Raw genomic sequence first — 22,742 nt, forward strand, 5'->3', positions numbered from 1 at the left:
CTTGGCCGCCTCCCCTCTACTCTCTGGTCACACTGGCAGCGCCACCCCAGCGACCATTGTGTGCTGTAATCTTTTCTCTCCACTCATTTCCCAAAGCGACCAAACTTCAACCTGAGTCCTCAGAGTACCGGGCCTAAAGCAGACACACCACACCGTCTAGCCCGGTATAGACCCCACGTCCCAACAAGCCCATCCTCCCAACAGTCCGTCCCACCTCTGCTCTCTTTAGGGAGATGAGAAACACTCCCTTGGAAGTGGCTCTGATGACAGAGTGGTCATGCAAGCCCGGGGGTCTGAGGACACAATCCCAGATGGCCTGCAGAAAGGTCAAAATTGCTCTGGAGTCTTGTCTGAAACCTTTTGTGAACTCTTGTTTGTTTGTTTTGTTTTGTTTTTGTCTTTTTAGAGCCTCGCTCCAGGCACATGGAGGTTCTCAGGCTAGGGGTCGAATCGGAGCTGTAGCCGCCAGCCTACACCACAGCCACAGTAACTAGGGATCCGAGTCGAGTCTGTGACCTACACCACAGCTCACGGCAATACTGGATCCTTAACCCACTGAGCGAGGCCAGGGATCAAACCTGAAACCTCATGGTTCCTAGGTGGATTCATTTCCGCTGTGCCACGACAGGAACTCCCTCTTGTGAACTTTATGCCACATTTGTATTTGCTTCCCTCTAATGTTTCTTCCCTGAGTCTCTGCTTCTGCAGTTAACACGGTCTCTCTTTGCCACCAACCACTGGCTTTAGAGCCTGTACCACTTGGTCTGCTGTTTATTCTTAATCACTTTGAGGCTGCGTCAGCACCACCAGCAGTGCCTTGAGGACAGGGCCCATGTCTCGCCTTTTTTGTCTATTGCTCCAACAGATGGTAAAGCCTTGACTGGACTAAAATCACAGGTTCCCTCAGAAGCCACAGGGCATGTTTCCAGACCCCCTCTGTGAAAGTCTCCTCCTGGAGACGCCACTTGTCCCTATTGTGTCCCTGGAGGCTGGGCTGAGCTCTCTTGGCAAATCACCTCTCCAAACAGAAGGATGGCAGAGGTGCTGAAGCCAGCCCATCCCCTGGGCGGCATGCCGGGATGAAGACCAGTCCAGCCTGTGGGGCTTTTCCAATCACTTCGCTGCATTTGGCTCCACACCTGAGGCTGAGGAGTCCGACTGCTCCACAAATCCTCCTTAATGAAACCTCCTGAGACCCCTGCCGAGAGACAGTAAGTAACTCGGCTCCCCTTCTACAGGCTGAAAGCACCAAGGAAACCAAAGAGCAGGTGCTTGGTTTAGGGCAGGTGCTTTCAGGACCCAGCCTTTGGTGTGTGCAGCCTGCACCAGCACAGCCTGGCTGGAGCAGCTGAGAGGGCGGTGGTGACGAGAAGCAGGAGCTGGGAAGGGTTTCTCTGCATTGTGCTAAAATGAGCAACCTGCAAATGAGATGCAAACTACCAGGCAAATATGGCATATATTAGTGTGGAACCAATAGCTTTGGGCATTTTAGGCAATAAAATGCCAGCCCCGTACGCGATCATATTTACTGCCCCAATTTTCCTTTTCTGAGATTCCAAGGAAAACTGAAAGTGCAGTTATATAAGATATGGAGAGGAATGTCTATTTCTCTCTTGGGAATGTCTAGACACTGGGATAAGTTAGACACGACTCCTACCTATGTAAACACAGATGCTATTTCATCCACGTCCTCACTGGCCAACACACCTCCTCTGTGTAAAACACCAGGCTGGGCACTAAGAGCGTGATGTGCCCTCATTCAGCTAAGCTCAGTACAACAAACATCGACGAGGTGCCTAGTCCTAGACACTTATTAAATGCCCCTTCCTAGGGGTGTGACTCTGGGCAAGTTAGTTTTCTCACTTGAAAATGGGGCAATGCAAACGTGCTTCAGTGGGTGAGTGGTTAAACTACGGTGCATCCTTATCATGGAGCACTGCCCAGCAACAAAGGGGAACCAACCATTGATAAAGGGAACAACTTGAATGAACCTCGAGGAAAATATGCTGATGGGAAAGAAGCCAATAGCAAAAGATACAGATGGTATGACCCCATGTATATAACATTTGTGGAACAGGAGTTCCCATCGTGGCTCCAAGGTTAACAAACTCGACTGGTATCCATGAGGACCCGGGTTTGATCCCTGGCCCCGCTCAGTGGGTTAAGGATCTGGCATTGCTGTGAGCCGTGGTGTAAGTTGCAGACAGGGCTCGGATCCTGCATGGCTGTGGTTGTGGTGTGGGCCGGCAGCTGTAGCTACAATTGGACCCCTAGCCTGGGAAACACCATAGGCTGTAGGTACAGCCCTAAAAAGAAAAAAGGCAAAGGCCAAAATACACACACACACACACACACATTTGTGAAATAACAGATCATTGAGATGGAGGACAGTGGTAGCCAGGCGTTGGGGATGAGGTGTGTGGCTGTGAAGGTTTGCATCCAGGAGCCTTATGATGGTGCAGTTAAGTGTCTTTTTATTTTTTATTTTTATTTTTTGTCTTTTTAGGGCTATTCCTACAGCCTATGGTGTTTCCCAGGCTAGCGGTTGAATTGGAGGCATAAGGAGGTTCCCAGGCTACGGGTTGAATCGGAGCTGTGGCTGCTGGCCTATGCCACAGCCACAGCAACTCAGGATCTGAGCCGTGTCTGCGACCTACACCACAGCTCATGACAACACCAGATCCTTAACCCACTGAGGGAAGCCAGGGATTGAACCTGCATCTTCATGGATACTAGGTCAGATTTGTCTCCACTGAGCCACTACAGGAACTCCATAAACTGTCTTGATTGTGGTGGTGGTTACACAAAGCTAGACACACATAAATGAAATCTAGATAAGCTCTATGAATTCTATCAATGCTGTTTCCTGGGTCTGGTATTGCACTGTCACTACGTAAGATACTAATGATGGGGGAGGCTGGACAAGGAGTACTCAGGACTTCCCTGTACATTTCTTTGTACTTCCAGGGGATCTATATACTTATTTCAAAACCAAAAAGGTTTATTTTCTAAAAATAGAGTATAGTACCTTCAGGATAAGGTCATTTTTAAGGTTCGATGAATGAATATAAAATACTTAACATAGCATCTGGCACACGGGAATGTCGTTGTTACTGCTACACGCCAGGCACTGGGAGCACCAATGTGCGTGCGTAAGTCACAGTCTCCGTCCTCAAGGAGCTTCCAATCCAGCAAAGTAGAGAAGTGCAGCAAAGAGATCTGCCCCCTTTTTTTTTTTAAGGGCAACACCTGTGGCATATGGAAATTCCCAGGCTAGGGGTTGAATCGGAGCTGCAGGCCTGCGCCACAGCCACGCCAGATCCAAGCTGCGTCTGCAACCTACACCACAGCTCACGGCAATGCCAGATCCTTAACATACTGAGCGAGGCCAGGGATTGAACCTGCATCCCCATGGATACTAGTTGGGTTCATTACAGCTGAGCCACCACGGGAACTCCCAGGAGATCTATAATAGAATAGATCGTAATAGAACTCCCAAGAGATCTTTAATAGATGTTAATAGAGTACACATCTTTAATGTGGACTCAGTACGTGGGAGGAGGTCGTTGGGCTTTGGGGAAGGTTTCCTGGGAAAGATGTTACCAGAGCTGAGGGCTGAGGCATGGGGAGTCAGCCAGGAGATGAGCGTGTGAAGGGCACCCAGGCAGAAGGAACAGCCGAGCAAAGCTTACAGGTGTGGAGCAGCATGGGAAGGCTGAGGGCAGGAGGCATTTAGGTGGCAGACAGCAAGAAGGGGAGAGGCTGGCAAAGTCGGCAGAGGCCAAGCCAGGGAGGGTGTGGATGCCTCAAGAGCCCAGACATCACTCCTCAGTCCTGCCCTGGCCTCAAACCGCCCTCATTCTTTACTCTGGATTCTCTGGGCACTCCTGCTGCTGGGACCCAGAGAGCCTGATCAGTCGCTCTGTCCAGCACTCAATGAGGGACTATGAGTATCTGAGAAAAGTGAGGTCCTGTGCTGGCTCTGCGAAGCCCACTCGGACTGGCCTTAGCACAGGAAGGTAAATCTAATGCAAACCAACCTGCCCATCACATTCCGGACGCCTCTCCTCCTTCCCACCCCGTGGGTTGGTTTGTTTTTTGGTACCAGTCCTCCCTCCACTACGGTGGCTAATCCAGAACGTGCAGCACCTTCTCAACAACAGTGTATATGCAGCAGAACAGGGAGCCCAGAGGTGGGGCCACAGGCAACAGCCTCGAGTCTGACTCTCTTGACCAGCCTCGTGGCTGCCGGCAAGCCCCTGGGCCTTTCTGAGCAGTAGCTTCCCCTATTGTGCAACACGGGATCATAACACACACCCCAGCGTCCTGGTAGGAGTGGCTCAGGGGACATAAAATAATCAAAACACCGCAATACACGTGAAAGAAACTTGCAGGTTGTAAACAACTGTTCACATGTGAAAGACTCTTGCCATTGTTCCTGAAAGAACTACTGGTGGAGGAATCTACACCTCTGGTTGGAAAATCAGAGTAAACCTCCTTTGATTGTAGGCCAAGTCTTTCGTCAGGGAAGGACAGTGCAAGGAAAAGGAAGGGGAGAAGACCGGGGGCCCTGTTTCTTTCTACAGAACACAGGCAAGGCAGCAGTCATCTGGTCTACCAGTGCCATACCTAGAGGGAGCTTTTCCCGCTGGCTTTTCCCACAAGACCCTTTTTGTATATAAAGACCTTTCACTGATTAATTCGTGCCCCAGATAGTTTGTCAATTCTTAACCGGTGCCAGGCAGCAGTGTTACAACCGTGAACTAAACAAACAGGGTCTCTGCCCTCATGGGGGTCACCGTCTAGTGGCAAAGACAGACATTTATCTAATAAGCACCCAATTATATAATCAGATAGATGAAGTGTGTTATGAAGAAAGAGCATAGGGCATGACGAGAGTGTTTAACAGGGGCCTGATTAAAATTCTGGAGGAACCTCGAGAATCCTTTTGCAAAGAATGATTAAGGGCCAGGGAACGGCATATGCGAAGACCACACGGCAAAAAGCAGCTTCGCAGTCAAAGAACAGGAAGAAGCCAATGTTTAGATCGCAGAGGGTGTGTCGGGGAGGGGAGGCACTGGGAATCACTGAAGAGTTTTGAGAATATGGGAGACTGTGACCAGGCCCTGAAAAGGTGATTCTAGCAGGTAGCTGGAGACTAGACTGGCAAAGGCAGAGGCAGGCATGCCAATGAGAAGGGGATGCCAGTGGTACAGGTGAGACATGAGGGAAACCTGGAGTGCGGTCTGTGAAGCTGGGGAGGGGGGGAAGGATGCAGGTGGTGTTCTGGGCATCAGACAGGACTTGGTGATGGGCTGGAGATGAGGGAGGAAGAGGTGCCCATCACTCCCAGCACGGAGAATTGGCTTGAGGTGGTATCACTCAAAGACCAGGCACGCTGGAGGGGATCAGGCACAGGGTGGAGAGGCAGTGAGAGATTTAGGAGAAACACCTCTCTGTCTTTTAGAGATGCCGAGTCTGAGGTTTCTTGGGACATCCAACTCAGTCAACTAGGCAGGTGGACAGAAGGACATGGAACTCAGATGAAAAGATACAGGATAAGGATACACTTGGGAATATCACTTGCATGACTTTTGGGGGTCACCTGCACATGGCTAATAACAGAAGACTCTCATGAGATGGCCTAGGGACAAGGCCTAGATATCTAGTTGGAAGAGAGCATCCTGAACCAGACCAGAAGGAACGTCAAAACTTAAAGATGGAGGGAGTTCCCTGGTGGCCTAGAGGGTCAAGGATCCATCACTGTCACTGCTGTAGCTTGAGTCACTGCTATGGTACAGGTTCAATCCCTGGCCCGGGAACTTCTGCATGCCAGGGGCAGCCAAAACAAACAAATAAACAACAACAAAAAATCCCAACAAAAACAATGGAGAAGGGAAGGATGAGTCAGCAAAGACTTAGAAGTAACCGGAAAAGCCAGGAATGCGGGGTCAGAGAAGCCAAGGAAAAAGAAAGTGTCAGAAAGGAGTGAAAAATGCTTCTGAGCATGAAAAAAGTGTTCCCTGCCTTTGGTGACAGGGAGAGCTGTTTCAGGAGAGCCACGGGGGAGGCGGCCAGACTGAAGTGGGGCAGAGGAAGGAGTGGGAGGTGCAGACATGAAGGGAGTTAGTGGAGCCAACTCTGTTAAGAGTCGGGCTTGCGGCAGGTTTTTGTTGTTGTTGTTGCTGTTATTGTTGTTGAAGATGGAAGACGCTCAAGCACGGCGGGAAGGATGTGCTGGGGAAACTGAGCACCGGCTCTAGAGCACAGGAGGAGGAAGCACTGGGCTGCCATGGAAATGTCGCCTCCCCTGCTGGGACAGGAGGGAAGGAGGAGAGGACGGGGTGCAGGGGCAGGGGGCTTTGAGGGTTCAGTGGGGCGGGCTGAGGGTGTTCCCCTGGTGACTTCTAGTTCTCTGCAAAGTAGGAGGAGTGGTCCTCAGCTGAGAGCGAGGGCGGAGGTAGTTTTGGGGAGGGAGGTGTGAAGCAGTCATTATGGAGAGTCAGGAGGAATGTGGTAGGAACACCAGGCACTTTTGAAGAATAAGTTGGGTTGGGATGGTGAATTTTTAGAGGTACCAATCTGCCTCCTTTTGCGTCTTTTTCTAGCAGGTTTGTTGTCTTCTGGATGCAGGCAGAAAGCAGCAAATGGAGTGATTAATCTGGAACTGGGATGCCGCCAGACTGGGGCAATAAAAAGACAGAGGGTCGGAAGCATTTAGGATATCAGCAGGAGAGGTCTTTTTTTTTTCTTCCTCTTTTAGGGTTGCACCTGCAGCATATGGAAGTTCCTAGGGCTAGGGGTTGAATCCGACCTGCAGCTGCCGGTCTATGCCACAGCCACAGCAATGCAGGATCCCAGCCACATCTGTGGCCTGCGCTGCAGCAGGAGAGTTCTTGTGATGGAATATGGAATCTACCTGGACTGAGAGAGGAAGGCAGAGGAAGGTCAAGGATGACAAGAAAGTAGAGGTGCTAATGGACCAAAGGATCTGGACCACAGGTCCCAATGGATCTATGCTCATACGGACCAAAGGTCCCAACGAGGTTAAAGATCGGTTGTGTGGGAGTCTGAGATAACAAGCTGGGGAACCAGGAGGTGGTGACCAGAAAGCAGGGCACTCCATTAGGTGAGTTCCAGGCGACAGCAAGATCTAGAGTGTGACCTTGGGGGTAAGCAGCTGAGGTGGGGAAGTGGTGAAGGGGCTGATGGGTCTGGGGGTAGAATGAGTTGTCCATCTAGTCCCTGATCTCACCCAGAACAATGGTCAGACTTGGAAAGGGGAGAATGTCTGTGGGCAGACGCCAAAGACTTTACTAAAGAAGAGGGTGGCTGGTGATGATAAGCGGGAGGGGGAGCTGCAGCCTGATTTTATGAGACTCAGGGAACTGGAGAAATTGGATTCCCTTGAACCTGAAATACATTCTCCGGAGTGAAAGGTCAAGAAAGAAAGTGCAAGGAGTCTTGAGAAGAGGTAGCAGATGTAGCAGAGGGTCAGAAATTAGGAAATTAAGAGTTCCCGTCGTGGCGCAGTGGTTAACGAATCCGACTAGGAACCATGAGGTTGCGGGTTCGGTCCCTGCCCTTGCTCAGTGGGTTAACGATCCGGCGTTGCCGTGAGCTGTGGTGAAGGTTGCAGACGCGGCTCGGATCCCGCGTTGCTGTGGCTCTGGCGTAGGCCGGTGGCTACAGCTCCGATTCAACCCCTAGCCTGGGAACCTCCATATGCCGCGGGAGCAGCCCAAGAAATAGCAACAACAACAACAACAACAACAAAAAAAAAAAAAAAAAAAAACAAAAAAAAAAGAAATTAGGAAATTAATATCTAGTCCTAATGGCACATACATGCTGTGTGACCTTGGGCAAGTCCTTTCCCCTCCCTGGGGCTCAGATTTCCCATCGATAAAAATAAGTGGGGGGAATTGGCTAAGCAGGAGCTCCCCAATCAATGTTATGAAGCCACAGAGGGTTATGGGTGTGCTGAGACATTGATCCCCTTTGCCCCTGGGTCAGTCAGAGTCCCTGAGCCATTATGGCTGTGTCTGTGTGTGCTATATTGTGAACCAGAGGGTAGGGAAGCGTGGGCCAGACACTCTCCAGGGCCCCAGCCGCCTCTGACGTTCTGTTTGCGCATCTCTGGCGCTCCGTCTTGGAAGAGGCTGCGGGGAGGCTGACAGAAGAACAGACAGACTCCTGCTGCAGGCAGAAGTCCATCTGCTGGCAGAGATGGAAGCCAAGCTCCCAGCTCCCCCTTGCTCTCCTCACCCCGCCCCCCTCCCAGGACCAGTGGAGCGAGCTGCGATCTGCTCGGATGCCCAGGTGAGGGCAGGTGCCTCTGCTCCACTTCCACCTGGTGGCTAGGTGGTCGCCGGCAGCCCCCTCAAGTTTCAGCAGCAGGTAATGGAAGTGGAGGAGCAACCACCACTGGCTCTGTCATCCACTTTCCAGTACTGAAAACGGACTCGCCATTTCTGAGAAGTCGGGCAGCAGGTCTCACTGCATGTGACCTGGACAGAAGCTTCACACAGCAGATCTCTTGGGGCCAGCCACTTCTCAGAAAGCCATGTGCGCCACCCTTTCTCTGCCACTAACTCTCCTTGCCCCCCCCCCCATCTCCTGTCAGATGCTACATGCTTAGAGAATGTGCACGCAACTTGCCTGCACTCTAATCATAAAATAGGAAAGACCCAGTACCTGGCCCAGTACTTTGTATACAATAGATAGTCAGTAAATATTTACTGAATAAATGAAGACTATTCTCAAAAACTTAAAAAAGGAAACCCTACTGAGCCCACCAGAATTTTTTAGATTATCGATCATGTTGCTCCTATTTGAGTAGATAAAAGATTACTTTCTAAGTTCATTGATATTTATTGGCACCTGCTATATGCTGAGCATGGATTCTTTTTTTCTTTTTCTTTTTTCTTTTTATGGCCGCACCTGCGGCATATGGAAGTTCCCAGGCTAGGGGTCGAATCGGAGCTACACCTGCCGGCCTACACCACAGCCACAGCGACGCCAGATCTGAGCTGTATCTGTGACCTCCACCACAACTCACCGCAATGCCAGATCCTTAGCCCACGGAGTGAGGCCAGGGATTGAACCTGCATCCTCACGGATACTAGTCGGGTTCTTAACCTGCTGAGCCACAACAGAGCTCCCTGTGCCAAGCACTGAAGTGTGAGCTGGTTTCATTTTCACAACACTGTGAGATGGCTATGTAAATCCCATTTTACCGATAAGCAAACGGAGGCTCCAAGAGAGGTTAAGAGACATGTCCAAAGTCAGAGACCTGGTAGAACGTGGCCCCAGGATTCTAACCCAGATGTATCCAACTTTAAAGATGGTGCTCTTTTCAGCACGCCAGGCTGCCTCCCATGACCATCTCAGCAGAGACCGGAACGGGGACAGAAGCAAAGGGGGAGGCAGAGAAGTGTGCAGGAAGACTGACAGCACGCAGACGGCGGCTCCCTGCTGCCCTGCCCTGGGGAAGTAGTTTTGAGGTTGGGTGAGCTTTGCTGAAGAGAAGTGGAGGGTCAGGCCCTTGCTCATCTCTCTCCCTTTGATTCCTTGGCTGGTTCACCCACCGCCTATGCGATCTGGCATTTCATTCAGCGCTGCCTGGCTTGGTTCTCTGAGCCTGTGAGAGGCCAAGACCCTGCAAGGACCTGTCCTGTGGAGACACGATCCCAGCCCCCTCCCATGAGGTAGGATGACTCCTGGGCCCAGAAGGGACCCTCGTTCTCAGGAACCATTGAGCAGGCTGGAGATGTCAGAAAACACAAGGGCTTTGACCTGCCCGGGTAAACACGCCTGTCATCCCCCCACCCCCACCCCACACCTGCCTGACAGGTGAGCAGCTGTGCTCTACATCTGTCTGTCCATCTGTCTCCATCTCAGGGGCCTGGAGAGAGCTGATGCTCCTCGGGGAGGGGAGGCCCTGGACCTGAAGCAGCTCCTTTACTCCTGATACTACTCAGCAGGGAGGAAGAAGGGTGGGGCAGGGAGAAAAGTGGGCTTCGATCACCCTTCCAAACCTGAAGCCCCTCCTCACCGCCAAGGCCCCCATGCTGCCCCCCCGCCCCCACCCCTCCGCCCCAGCTCCCCTAGCTCTGCCTGCCAAGCTCTGCAAATTACCACACATGCCAATAAGTCATTAGAAACCAGAACGGCAAATGTGGGGTTGCCATGGAGACCAACACCAGGAGCTGGCAGCCCTGGGGGCCAGCCCGTGGCTCAGGTGTGCTGCGGGGAGAGCTGGAGGACCAAGGTGCCTGGCAGACAGGAGATAAGGCACTCGCAGAGTGCTGGTTTCAGGCCAGGCACCGGGCTCTGCCGCCTCTGCTCCTCTGCTAGCTCAGGCCCTGTGGGCTACAGGAGGGCAGGTGCAGTTGGGCCAGTGTGCCAAGCCTCCTCCCTTCACAGAGGGAGGGGCTGTGCCCAGAGGAGGCCGCTGTGACAAAGCCCACCTGGCGTGCTAAGGATGGCTGACAGCCCTGAGCAACCTGTGTCTGGAGGAAGAGGCCCCACAGTGAGGGGCTAAGCGTAGGACTAGCACTGGCCCACACGCTCCCATCTTCCTGGACTTGGAACTCACTTGTGCTCCAGCCCAGTGCTTAGCATAGTGCCGGGTCTTTGCAGGCAAAAGCACACGCATCCATTTATTGCAAATGGATGAGTGGATAAGGGGTGGGGGGAGGGGGGGCAAGCACCTGAGACCGCTGACAAGACAGGAGCAGGCCCTGGACTGAGTCCGCCAGTTCAGTGTGACCTCTGACAACGCCACTTCTCACTGGGCCTTGGTTTCATCATAGAGAAAATAACCAGACTGTGTCTCAGACATGGTGTTTTTCAAACTGGGCTCTTCAGAGCCTCTGAGCTCTGAAGCGATCCTCCAGAGTCCTGGGTCAGGAGGCGACGGAGCAGTGGTGTTCTGGTCCACCGGCTTTGATCCAACTGTAGCAGTCGATATTCATTTCCTCTCGTGGAGGTAACATACTTCCTCAAATTTAGTGGCTTAAACAACATAAATTTCTTATTTATAGTTTGAAAGGTCAGAAGTCCTAAATGGGTCTCACTGGGCTAAAAGCCAGGTGTGAGCAGGGCTGGGTTCTTCTGGGGAGGTTCTAGAGAAGGGTCTTCCTCCCTGCCTTTTTCAGTTTCTAGAAGCTGCCGCACTCCTGGGCTCATGGCCCCTTCCATCTTCAAAGGCAGCAACGGCCTTTCTCACATCTCATCCCTCTGACACTGACTTCCGCCCCCCTCTTCCACGGTTAAAGGACTCTTGTGATTACACTGGGAACCCTCGGATAATCCAGGATAACCTCTTTATTTTAAGGTCAGCTGATTCACACCCTTAATTCCCTCTGCCCTGTAACAACAGATTTCCAAGTTCTGGGGATTAGGAGGCGAACATCTCTGGGATGCCGTGATTCTACCACACGCATAGCTTTGTCTTGCAAAATGAGTCAATTTCTAGAAACGTTTGAAAGCTACAGGACCAGAGGACTCTCGGTGGCCATCAGTTTTCAATGCCATGACCTGGAATCCTCCTGTTCTCCCGAGGGGGATCCTTAGGAGGAAAAATCAGAGGAACTCTGGGGCCTGCCCATGGGCTGTGAATGCTGGCAGGCTCAGGCTATCCTGGGGGGGAGGTGCGCAGAGGGATGGGTCTCCGAATCTGCCAGAAAAGAAGACTCCAGCGTGGAAAGCATGAGGGCTGTATTGGGGAACCCCCTCCCAAGTCTCAACTCCTTCCTCTCCCTTCCATCTGTACTCATATAGTCAGGTTACCCGGCATCCTCTGTTCTTGTTTTCACTTCCAGGTTAGGTCAGGTGGAGTGGTGTGGGCACGTGTATCCATGTATGTGTGCGAATGATCTCCTCTGTCAGACTGGGTGACCCCTGAGGCCGTGACCTTGATCTCCTTTGCTCCCTATCCCCATCCCTTGGCGCTGCACTTGGGGTGGAAGGCATACTGATGGTTGTTAGTCATTAAGTTGAGAGAACGTCCCTTTCGCCCCACACCGTGACCTTCGACACTGTCCCCTTTCTAAATCCACCCAGAGGAGTCCCCAGATTATTTCTACGAAACTCTAGAATGAACACCCCAGTTCAAATGCCTAGGTCTTAGAATCTTCCTGCTGCCTACAGTAACCAATACTTGGGGGAGATGCTGGCTTCTTATTCTCCTCTCACAGCATAACCTCTCTTCCCATCTCTGCAAGATACGCTCTGCCTGAGTTTCCGCTGTGGTGCAGCAGGTTAAAGATCTGGCACTGTCTCTGAAGCAGGGCAGGTTCAATCCCTGGCCAGCACAGTGGGTTAAGGATCTGGCAAGGCCATAGCTGTGGTAGCTGTGGCAGTGGGTGGCAGGTGCGGCTTGGATTTGATCCCTGGCCTGGGAACTTCCATATGCCACAGGTGCAGCTGGAAAAAGAAAAAGAAAAAAAAAAAAAAAAAAAAGATGCTCTGCCAACTGCCTGGGACCCAGTGGGGCCGAATAACAAAAAGCTCTTATGAGAAAGGTGCCCTGGGTATTAATCACAGTCTTGGTGTGTTATGATTTTATGCAAATTACTCACCCTCTTTCAGCCTCCCCCTGCCTTAGTATAAACCGACAGCTCATTCCCATTCCTACTTCTATCATATGTCCCAGGGGATCCCGGAGAAAAAAATGTGATGCGGTGGGGAAAGCCATTCTTTGGAGGAGGGGCCCTGGGGAGATTGAAGAGGAAAGGAACCAAGGTTTACTGAGCTTCTGCTTTGTAGCAGGCACTTTACACAGATTAGTTGGCTTAATGTGGTGGTTGAGAACCAGGGCTCTGGAGTCAGAGCTGGGGCTGAATTCGGCTCTGCCACTTGGTGGCTGTGTGTGGCCTCGGGCAAGTTACTGCATGTGTCCCCGCTTTAGTTTCCTCAACGGCAAAATGGGGGGAAAATAACATCGACTTCACAGCGTTCTGTGGATTAAGTGAGATAAATGCAGTGAAGCTTTTGGCGCATCAGAAGCACTCAGCAGCTCAGCTCTTATCATTAACAATCCTATGAAGTGGGTGCTATTAACCCAGATTTATAGATGAGGAAACCGAGGCTCGGAGAAGTTAAAGAAAATGCCCACGGGCATGTGGTGAGGAAAGAGACCCTAATCAGCTCTGATTCCAATTTCTCTGGGTGGCAGACCAGGCTCAGGCTCACGCCTGCACCACGGAGATGGCAGAGACAAGGAGCCTCTGGGACCGAGCTCTGTCCTCAGGCTGCTGAGGGCACAGAGGACGGAAAGAAGCCTGCCCCTGTGCCTCTTGGCTCCCTCTCTTTGGCTGGGGGCCAGGGGACAGAAGAGTCCGCCTGTGTCTCGGGCAGGGCAGAGCATGACCAGGGCTCCCACTCCATCCTAGGGCCATCTTTCTCCACACACCAGAAGGATGCCCAACCCCCAGGACTCAGGCGACCTCTCTCCAAGGGAAAAAGACAGGCTCACCCCGCACAGGGGATGTAGGCTCATCTGGGCACAATTTCATTCCCATTTCACTATACATGAAATGAACTGGAATCCTCTAGGCATAACCTATCAAACAGGAGCCCGCAGTGAGAGGGCGATGAGAAGCCCGCTGCAGACGGGGTAGAAAATCGAAGCTCTAGGGAATTCCAGAGAGCTGGACCCCAGACATCAGGGGGCCAAGGGGGCACTGGTGGATGGCACCAGATTAGGAGAGCAGATCTATACAAACAATTAGAGAGCTGGAAACACAACCTCCTGAGAGCAAGAAGGCTTCGAGGGACAGAGATCTCTGCAAAGGAGAGGCCAAGAGCGCTGGCCAATGGCTTCCATTCTCTCAAGGGCTGCTCTCTGTTCCCCGGAGAGCGGTAAGGGGACACCAGAGACCCAGATGGTTGGGGAAAGGGCTGCCCCAGAGACAAAGGGCTGGCCCTTGGCAGCTTACACACCTGCTGCCTTATGCCCATCCGGGGGCCCTCCCTGGCTTGGCCACCCTTCCCCCCCCACCCCCACAAATCACAAGCCCCCTCCTGAGAATCCCCTCCTCTGCAGATCCAAACCCCACCCGGGTTTCAGGGCCCGAGTCAGCCGCACCTCCTCGGGAAGCGTTCCCTATATACTCCCACACAGAGCTCACAGTTCTGATAACATTTATAGTCTAAAATCACACAGTTTAGCACTTGGTTTTAAATACTGTCTGGTATTATTCCCTCCTTATTTCTTGGGAGTGTAAGGTTTTTTTTTTTTTTTTTTTTTTTTTTTTTTTGCCTTTCCAACTGATTCGCAGGTTCCCTTACAAGTAAACACCTTGCTTGTCTTAGGTTCCTTCTTGTTCTCCTCCGCCCCATCCCCCACTGCCTAGGAGGCCCGGGGCTCAGCCCAAAAGGACTGGGTGGGTCAGTAGTGACCAACTCGATTAGCTTCAATGCCCGGAGAACTCCCTGACCAGCCACCTAGTAAAACACAGAAATGGATGTGGCCCAAGCCCCGTGGTTTGAAAGGTCAGATTGTATCATTTCTGCCCTAAACCCCGCAAAGGCTCGTCTATCTCTGAGGGAACAACAAACTCCTCACCCCAGCTCCAGGGCTCCCCAAGATCTGGCCTCCTCCAACCCGCCACGCAAGTTGAGCCCTTGCACCTGCGGTTCCCTCTACCAGGCGTGCCCTTACCACCTGCCTCCACTTCATCTTTATTCATCTGTCACCTTCTCAGCGGTCTTCCCTGGACAGAGCTACAAACGCTCCTCTTCCTAACAATACCGGCTTTATTTATCTTTTTAGCCCGTGCCACTTTCTAATATACAGCTGACACTTGTAGGCAGGGGTTTGGGGCACTGACCTTCTTTCTGCACAGCTGAAGATCTGCATGAAAACTTATAGTCAGCCCTCTCTGCATGTGGTTCCTCCACATGCACAGATTTAACCAAGCATGGATATAGGGGTCCTGGAGTGCTGCAGTATTTACTATTGAGAAAAAAAAAAAAGCCTTGAAGTTCAAACCCGGGTTGTCGAAAAGTCCACTGTACTATTTATCTCCTGTATCCCCCGACAATAAAGTACAAGCTCCATAAGAGTGGAGATTTCTGGTTGCTCACTGTTAGCGCCACCCCCAGTGCCTGGCACGGATGCTTCATAAATACGTGCTGAATGAAGAGACGCCAGTCTCACACTGGGTGTGAGGTGGCCAAGGCACAGCTGTGCTCAGAGATGGGCAATGGACAGGAAATTCTATAGGTTCTCCCTAGATATGGGATGCCACCATTCCACCCCGGGGCCAGCTCTGGGGAAGCACTTTCTGCGGTTTGGAGGCCGGGAGCTGTTGTGAGCCCCTGCGACCTTCCTCCCGTTGAGAGACCTATCCAGAAGCAGAGATGAGGGGGCAGGAGTGATGGCCGGGCAGGGTGAAGGGTCAGGTCTCTCCCCTCCCCCATGCGCAGCTTTTAGGTTCCCAGCCTGCCCACCAGCTGCCCCTCTGTGCCCACTCCAACTCCTGGGCATCATTCCTCCCTCCCCCGGCCCCCGCCTCCTGGGCCAAAGACACATGCTTTCGTCCCCTGGCTCTGATGCTCATTTCGAGAACCCTTTATAAAGGAACACGACCTGCCCGCCTTTCCCCTCTCCTCGCCTCTTTTCCTCCCCCCATGGGAAGGATGAGGAAAGACAAACCTGCTTTTCCTGCGGGACCCTGCTGGCTGCCTAACAATTGCTGCCCCTTCTACCATGTGTTTGCTCTTGAAGGATCTGATGCCTTGTGAGATGTTTGTAAACCGACAGGAACGACTGTACTTCTTCCCAAGACACACGAGCCTCCCCTGTTAGAGACGCCTCACCAATGGCGCTAATCCTAAGCCTCCCCATCTCCCTCTGCCTTGTCTGGGCTCTGAGCCTCACCCTCACGTCCCCTGGAAGTCACCTTTGCATTGGTTCCCACTATGTGGCCCTGGGCATTGACTCTTACGGTCCAGCTTTTCTGAGGCTACTGGCTCCATGTGGCCCCCAAAGCGCTTAGCTGAGATAAAAGGAATGGATGTTGGCTCTCCTGGAACTGTGATTTGTGGGAGGTAGAAGGGAGACCGCTTCTGAAGGTCCCAAAAGGGGGTAGGAAGCCCCCCCACCTGGACAGGACATGGGCAGCTTCTTACTGTGGGGAGGGGGACACTGGATTCTGCAAGGGTGAAGGAGCAGGAGCCCCCGGTCAGAGAGAAGGTTAAATCTTGCCTCGGTTTTTTTCCTAGCTACACATCCTTGAGCAAGTTACCCAGCCTATCTGAGTCTCAGTTTCCTTGTGCTTCTTCTTTTTTTTTTTGCCTTCCTTTTTAGGGCTGCACCTGCAGCATATGGAAGTTCCCAGGCGAGGAGCTGAATCAGAGCTGCAGCTGCCGACCTACACCACAGCCAGAGCCACACTGGATCTGAGCCGCATCTGTGACCTACACTGCAGCTTGCAGCAACTCTGGATCCTTAACCCACTGAGAGTTAAGACTGGCACCCACATCCTCATGGACACTATGTTGGGTTCTTAACCCCCTGAGCCACAACGGGAAATCTTCCTTGTGTTTAAACTAGGGATAATAGGAGGACTCACCTAATGGGGTATTTTTTGAGGAGTTGATGGGATGATGCAGGGAAAGCACGTGGCACAGTGCCTGGCACATAGTAAGTGCTCGATAAATGCCAGCTGCTATAATTAATGCCATTACAATATGTGAGGTGGAGGCTGAATAACAGTTAGTGCCCCAGGAACCCTCTGCCTGCTCTGCATCTTGGAATTCACTTCAAGTCCATCAAATGCTGAGCAGTAGGGAAGGTGTGGGTGGAAGGAATGTACAGAGAGAAACTGCAATTCTCAACCGAGGTTGAATTCACCTCCTAAAAGGCAAGTGCCTCAGGCCAAGGTGTCTCCTGGGTCCCTGGAAAGTGCAAGAAGCCAGAGGACAAGGGTCCTGGCAGCTCTGGGTTTGGAGCAGGGACTGCTTGGTGGTGGCTTAGAACATTTAGGAGGCCGCCGTCATGAGACAAATCCCAGCAGGGATGTGCCAGGTTCCCTGCCCGAAAGCCAAGTGTTTCAGGCTGGCAAGTGTGGGGATGTTCTGGGCAACCAGCCAGCCCCACTGGAAGCTCAGCTCCAAGCACTGGAAACAAAGTGGGATGTGTCCTGGGTGTTCCTGGTGTCCCCAGAAGGCGGCACATACACACGACAGGACCCCGTTCCACATCCGACTCCTGGGCCCCAGGGTTGCCAGGCCCACCACCTCTGCCTGGCTGACTCCTTGCCAAGCCCTGCCCCAAGAGCATGTCCTTTGAGCACCATTCCCTAATCTGCAGACAGAAACAGTCACCCCTTTATCTGCTTATCCTGTAATTATAGCACTTGTTTCATTTTTCTAAGACTGACTCCCCGCTTCAACAATAATAAGAATACTTAACTGGCACTTACTATGCCAGGCACTGTTCTAAACACGGTACACGTATTAACTCCTTGAATTGTTACAACAACACTATGAAGTAGGTACTATTATTATCTCATTTATACATGAGGAAACTGAGGCACAGTGAGGTTAGATAACCTGTCCAAGGTCCCCCAGCTACGAGTGGAGGGGCCTGGATTTGAACCCCAGCTATGTGGCTCCAGAATCTCTACCGCTCCTGTGAACTCCTCGGAAGCCAGGGGCAGCATCTGATTTGTCTCACCCCAGCCCAGGGCTGAGGGCACAGCAGGTGTTGAGAGAAGATGGGCAGACTGAATAAGCACATGCCTGCATAAGCTAACGTGTATGTTGCAGCCTCTGAGCTGCAAGACTGAGACCAAGGCCCTCCAGGAAGGATCAGATAAAGGCATCCTCATTCACCCCTGCTTAGCAATTTTACTGCATGCTACTGTCTGCCCTGCCCTGCCTGTCGTATCTTTTCCTGCATGTCTCCTGCTTCTGGTTTACGTTTCTGTTTATCTCCTGCCTTTGTCTGTTCCTAGGTCATTCTCTCCCTTTCCTGCCCCATCCAGCCTCTGTCCATTGTCCCTGTTCCTCCCAGTATTTCTTGCCCACCTGAAAGCTTCCTACTCCTATTCCTTGCCTTGGAGCTTTTCTAGAATCCGGACCTGCCCAAGGAGGCTGAGAACACCCGTGACATTGACTCTTTAGGCTGGCCATGGACCAAGCCCCTATACCTGACCCTGAATGAAAAGAGCAATCTCCCATCAACTCTACATGGAGGTGTGTGTGTGTCTGTGTGTCTGTGTGACTGCCTGTCTACAGCTTGTCACAGATCTGTGTGGGATCAGGAAGATCCACTGCCTCCTCTCCCAGACTCCCAACTCCTCCAGGTAGCCTTCCCTGATAGCCTTGAGAAAGCTTATTCATGAAGCCATTCAGATTCTTTTGTTTTCTTTTTCTTTTTTTGGTCTTTTTGCCTTTTCTAGGGCTGCTCCCATGGCATATGGAGGTTCCCAGGCTAGGGGTCCAATCGGAGCTGCAGCTGCCAGCCTATTCCAGAGCCACAGCAACGCGGAATCCGAGCCACGTCTGAGACCTACACCACAGCTCACGGCAATGCCAGATCCTTAACCCACTGAGACAGGCCAGCGATCGAACCCACAACCTCATGGTTCCTAGTCAGATTCGTTAACCACTGAGCCACGATGGGAACTCCAGCAGATTCTTATACACTGTCACATTCTGAGATCAGGCATGCTCATGAAAAATTCGGTTAAAATGTACTTCAGATACCAGTATAAGCTGTCACAGACACAGAGGCCAAATGAACTGCAGACAATCCGTGATTCCAAAACAGAGAGATTTGCGACCTGGGACAAGTGGTTTATCCTCTCTGGCCCTCAGTTTCTTCAGTTATACAGCAAGGGATGATAATCCAGAACTTAGAAGGTTGTTAAGAATGAGGTGATTTTTATAAAGCTCCTGACAGACTGGTGCTTAGCAGGTTCTCAGTAAGAAATGTTTCTTCTCCCTTTGTTGCCTAAATCACTGGCCTACGATTCAGCCCTCCCAGAAAACTAGTGAGATATGAACTGGTCTAGGCTTTGAGGTCAGAAATGTCATAAGGACAGGGTGACCCTGAAGCTTTGCAGTACCTGGCGAATTGTAAGGAGATGGGCCTGTCGTGTTAGAGGTCACTCAGTATGATAATGATGACAATTATTATCACGATGACACTAGGATTTTTCACACCCCACCGCCACTGATCACAAGCATTGAGTCTTTGAAAGCGTCTAGCTGGCACAGGCCTCATCAGCTGGGAAGTCTGGATCCAAGTTTGATTCCACTCTGAGATATGGAGGGGTTTTTGTTGTTGTTTTCTTTTTAGGGCTGCACCCACGACATATGGAAGGTCCCAGGCTAGGGGTCAAATTGGAGCTGCAGCTGCCGGCCTATACCACAGCCATAGCAATACGGAATCCAGGTCGGATCCTTAACCCCGAGTGATCAAACCCACATCCTCATGGATACTAGTCAGGTGCATTACTGCTGAGCCACAACAGGAACTCCTGGAGGTTTAACTGACTATGGTACCCTCAGTTCTTAAAATAGTGCCAAGCACAGAGGAGGTGCTCAATAAATTGTTGAATGCATTTTTCTTTTTTTCTTGTTTTCTTTTTTAAAGCAATGGGTTATCTTTCCCCTTTCAAATTAAAAAAAAAAAAAAGAGGGTAGGTAGGAGGGGCGAATGGCAAGGTACAGGAGCCATGCCAGGGGAATGCAGCTGCCAGGCCCGCCTCTCAGGCTCCTCCTCTGCAAAAGGGATGCAGCAAAGCCACCAGTGCCTGTGTTCCCATCGTCAGGATGCTTGGGAGCCGAGGGCACACACCAGGCTCCCTGGCTCGTGGCTGAAGCTGCAGGTTACAGAAGAGAGATGGAGCAAAGGTGGAGGAGACAGACCTGGGAGGGAGGGAGAGGAGGAGGGGGAGAGAAGAGGGGGAGCAATGTGAGGGGAAAGGGAGATAAAGAGATGTTTGAGGGGGAAAGTGAAGAGTGAAGGAGAAAGAGGGGAGGAGGAAGGAGGGGGGAGACAAAGGGAATAAAGAAAGGGGAGCAGGAGGAACTCTCTTAGCCTGGAATTTGTTTCAGCAGACCTCTGAGCTGCCCCTGCTCCTCTGTGTCTCCTTCCAGCTGGGCTGTGCAGGGAGAGGGTGTGGATTTGGGGGTGCTCTGAGATGCCAGGGGTCTGCCAGACCCTGGGCAGGTCTCAATCCCTGAAGCCTAAGACCTTTCATTCTCACCTTTACAAATGATGAAGTCTCAAGCCAGGTCGAGGGACTCCCTGACCCCCACCCCAGGTGGGAAGGAGGGGACTCAGTCTGAGCCAGCGCAGGGGACCAAAGGGGGCCTGGAAGGCTCAGCCCCCTAGCTGTGTCCTTCTTTTTTCTGCCTTCTCCCCACAAGGGCACCTGGCCAGCCAAGAAAATGGGTCAGGCCACCCACATGTGACTTTTTTCTGGTAACGGCAGTGCCCACAGGCAAAGGGGCCTAAGTACCCTGTACACAGCCTGGCCATTCCATGGCTAGGGCTCTTTATGGGAGGGGCCTTTAAGGAGCAGGGAGAGGGGATCGCTGCCTTCTCATTCGTGAAGAGGACGTGGGCCAGAGCCCATCCCAAGCTGGGGTGCGGGGGGAGGCTCCCCCTCTGCCAGGGTGCATGGAAAGACCCAGATCGCCCCATGATGGTGAGCAAGCTGGCAGGGAGCCACCTCTACTCCTCTGACCTGGTGAGTCTGTTTTTTCGACCACCACACCTTCTGGGATCTTCAAGTAGAGGGCCCGCCCGCCCGGTCCATCTCCGGCAACTGAGCGCTGCGCCCAGCCCACCCCCTCCCGACCCTGCTAGTCGCCCAATTAGAAACTGCGTTGGCTCCAACAGATGGGAGCTGCGGCAGCCTGAGGAACAGAGCACAAAGCCCAGCTGACATTTTCCTTCCTGTTCCTTTGGTGGGGGAGGAAGGCCAGGGACAGAGGGGGCGCACAGCAACACCCCTCGGGGCCAGCCCCAGCGTCCAGGTCTCCCGCACCTCCTTAGCGTCTCAGCTCAGCCCCCAGTGGAGCTCAGTTTCCCCTCGCCTGGCGGCGGCGGCTCCTCGCTGGCTGGGCAGCCGGTGCCTGCGCCGCCCTTCGCCTGCAGGACAGACGCACCACCTGTGGCTGGCCAGCCCCTCCCGTCTGCTGGGTGTTGCGGTGGGCCCAAGCTGGCCTTCCCCTCCGCTTCCCACTCCCGGGGCGCGCAAGCTGAGCCCGAGGCCGGCCCATCCCCCACCCAAGGGTCCCATCCCGGGCTGCGGACAGACCCCTGCCGCCCGGCAGGAGCCAGACTCCGGGTTCCACATACTTCGGACAGACCCCAAGGCCACCTTGGACACCCGAGCTCCAAGGCAGGGGAAGTCCCCAGGCTCTGGAGCGCATCCCCCAGCAAGTCCGCCGCTGTCACACCCTCCCTAACCTCTCCGCTACCTCGCGGCTCCCCGACATCTCGGGCGCCCCGCTCTGCCCAGCAACAGTTTGGGGCGGTTCGGGCCTCTCCGGGTGGATTCAAGCCCAGACGCCCCCTCCTCAGGTCCAGCCCGCGCAGTCGGCAACCTTATTTCCAGCATCCAACCCTCCCTTCCTCTCCCCTCGTGGTTGCCCCCCCGCCCGAGTCCCCGGCTCCCCTGCGGGCGTCGCGGCGGAAGCCCGCCCCTCCCCCAGTCCCCGTCCAGCCCCGCCACCGCCCGGCGCCCAGCCCCCTACCCGCCTGGGGTCCTCCCGGGAGCCGCACACTCACCCCCAGCCGCTGTCGCTGTCCGCCGCCCGCGTCGCCCGCGCCGCCGCGCACCGTTCGGCTCCGGCCCGGGCTGGGCAAGGGGAGGCCGGCCCGCGCCTCCCTCCGCGCACCGCCCGCGCAGGCCGGGGCGGGGTCGCGGGCGCCTCCCCGCCGCGGAGTTTTTCTGGGAGTGGTCCCGGAGCAGAACCCGGTGAGGGCGATGGCAGAACAGCCACCTTCCCAACCGCGGCGCGCTCAGCGCACCCCGCTGCTGGAGGCTGGCGGCCGAGATCGGACGCTCCCTCCGCGCGCCGCCCGTTCGCGGGTGCAGCGAGCAGGCCCCCGCGGCGCTCCGCGCCCCTCCGCGCGCCCCTCCTCCCGGCTTCTCTTCTCGTTCGCTGCTCCGCCGCTCTCCCAACCTCCCCAGCCCACTCCGGTCGCCTCCTCCCCGTCTGCCTGCCACGCCACCCCCTCTTCCAGTCCCGCTGCCATTTTAACTCCTGAGTGGCCGGAGGCCCCTCTCTCTAACACACAAACTCACCCGGGAGGGAGGAGTTGGGTGGAGCCGGATGCGAAGCCTTGAGCTTCGGGCCGGTGGTGTTCTGGTGCATTTAGACGCTAGGCTTGGTTGAAAGAAAGTGGGGGACACGGCGCCTGGATCTGAGAGGGGAAAGGGGTCGGCTCTTCTGATATAGCCTCTCATTCTCTTGCAAAGGCTAGGACAGAGGGGAAATTCAGCAGCTTTTAGAGGACAGGTACAGCTCTTAGGATGTAGCAGTTTTGCTTTGCGTGGTGCTACCCTGGCCAAGTTAACAGCACACTGAGGAATGCAGAGGGTGGGTTAGAATTTGTCCATGGGCACAGGCACCTCTTGATCCTAAAGAACAGCGGGGAATACCCACCCTACCCCAACCAGTTCTCAAGCCTTTCCAGCATCGCCGCCTGAGTGGGACAGCTCTGGCATGCCGGAAAATTCCATCCTGGCCCTTAGCAAAGATAT

The 22,742-nt window shown here is 53.4% G+C and overlaps 1 protein-coding gene across 1 annotated transcript in view; it reads right to left on the reverse strand.

Moving 5' to 3' along the window:
* The window catches only part of LRRN2 (leucine rich repeat neuronal 2), a 73,703-nt gene extending 51,561 nt beyond the window's left edge, over positions 1 to 22,142 (reverse strand). The window contains exon 1 of the mRNA XM_003130101.7: positions 21,764 to 22,142. The gene's annotated coding sequence lies outside the window, so the exon portion shown is untranslated. The remainder of the gene's footprint in view (positions 1 to 21,763) is intronic.
* Between the last annotated feature and the right edge of the window lie 600 nt (positions 22,143 to 22,742).

The sequence above is a fragment of the Sus scrofa genome, chromosome 9, assembly GCF_054392235.1.
Source record: "Sus scrofa isolate SSC_HxYL_T2T_F1_AM1 chromosome 9, Sscrofa_HxYL_maternal_Yorkshire_Landrace_v2.0, whole genome shotgun sequence".
NCBI classification, from domain to species: Eukaryota; Metazoa; Chordata; class Mammalia; order Artiodactyla; family Suidae; genus Sus; species Sus scrofa.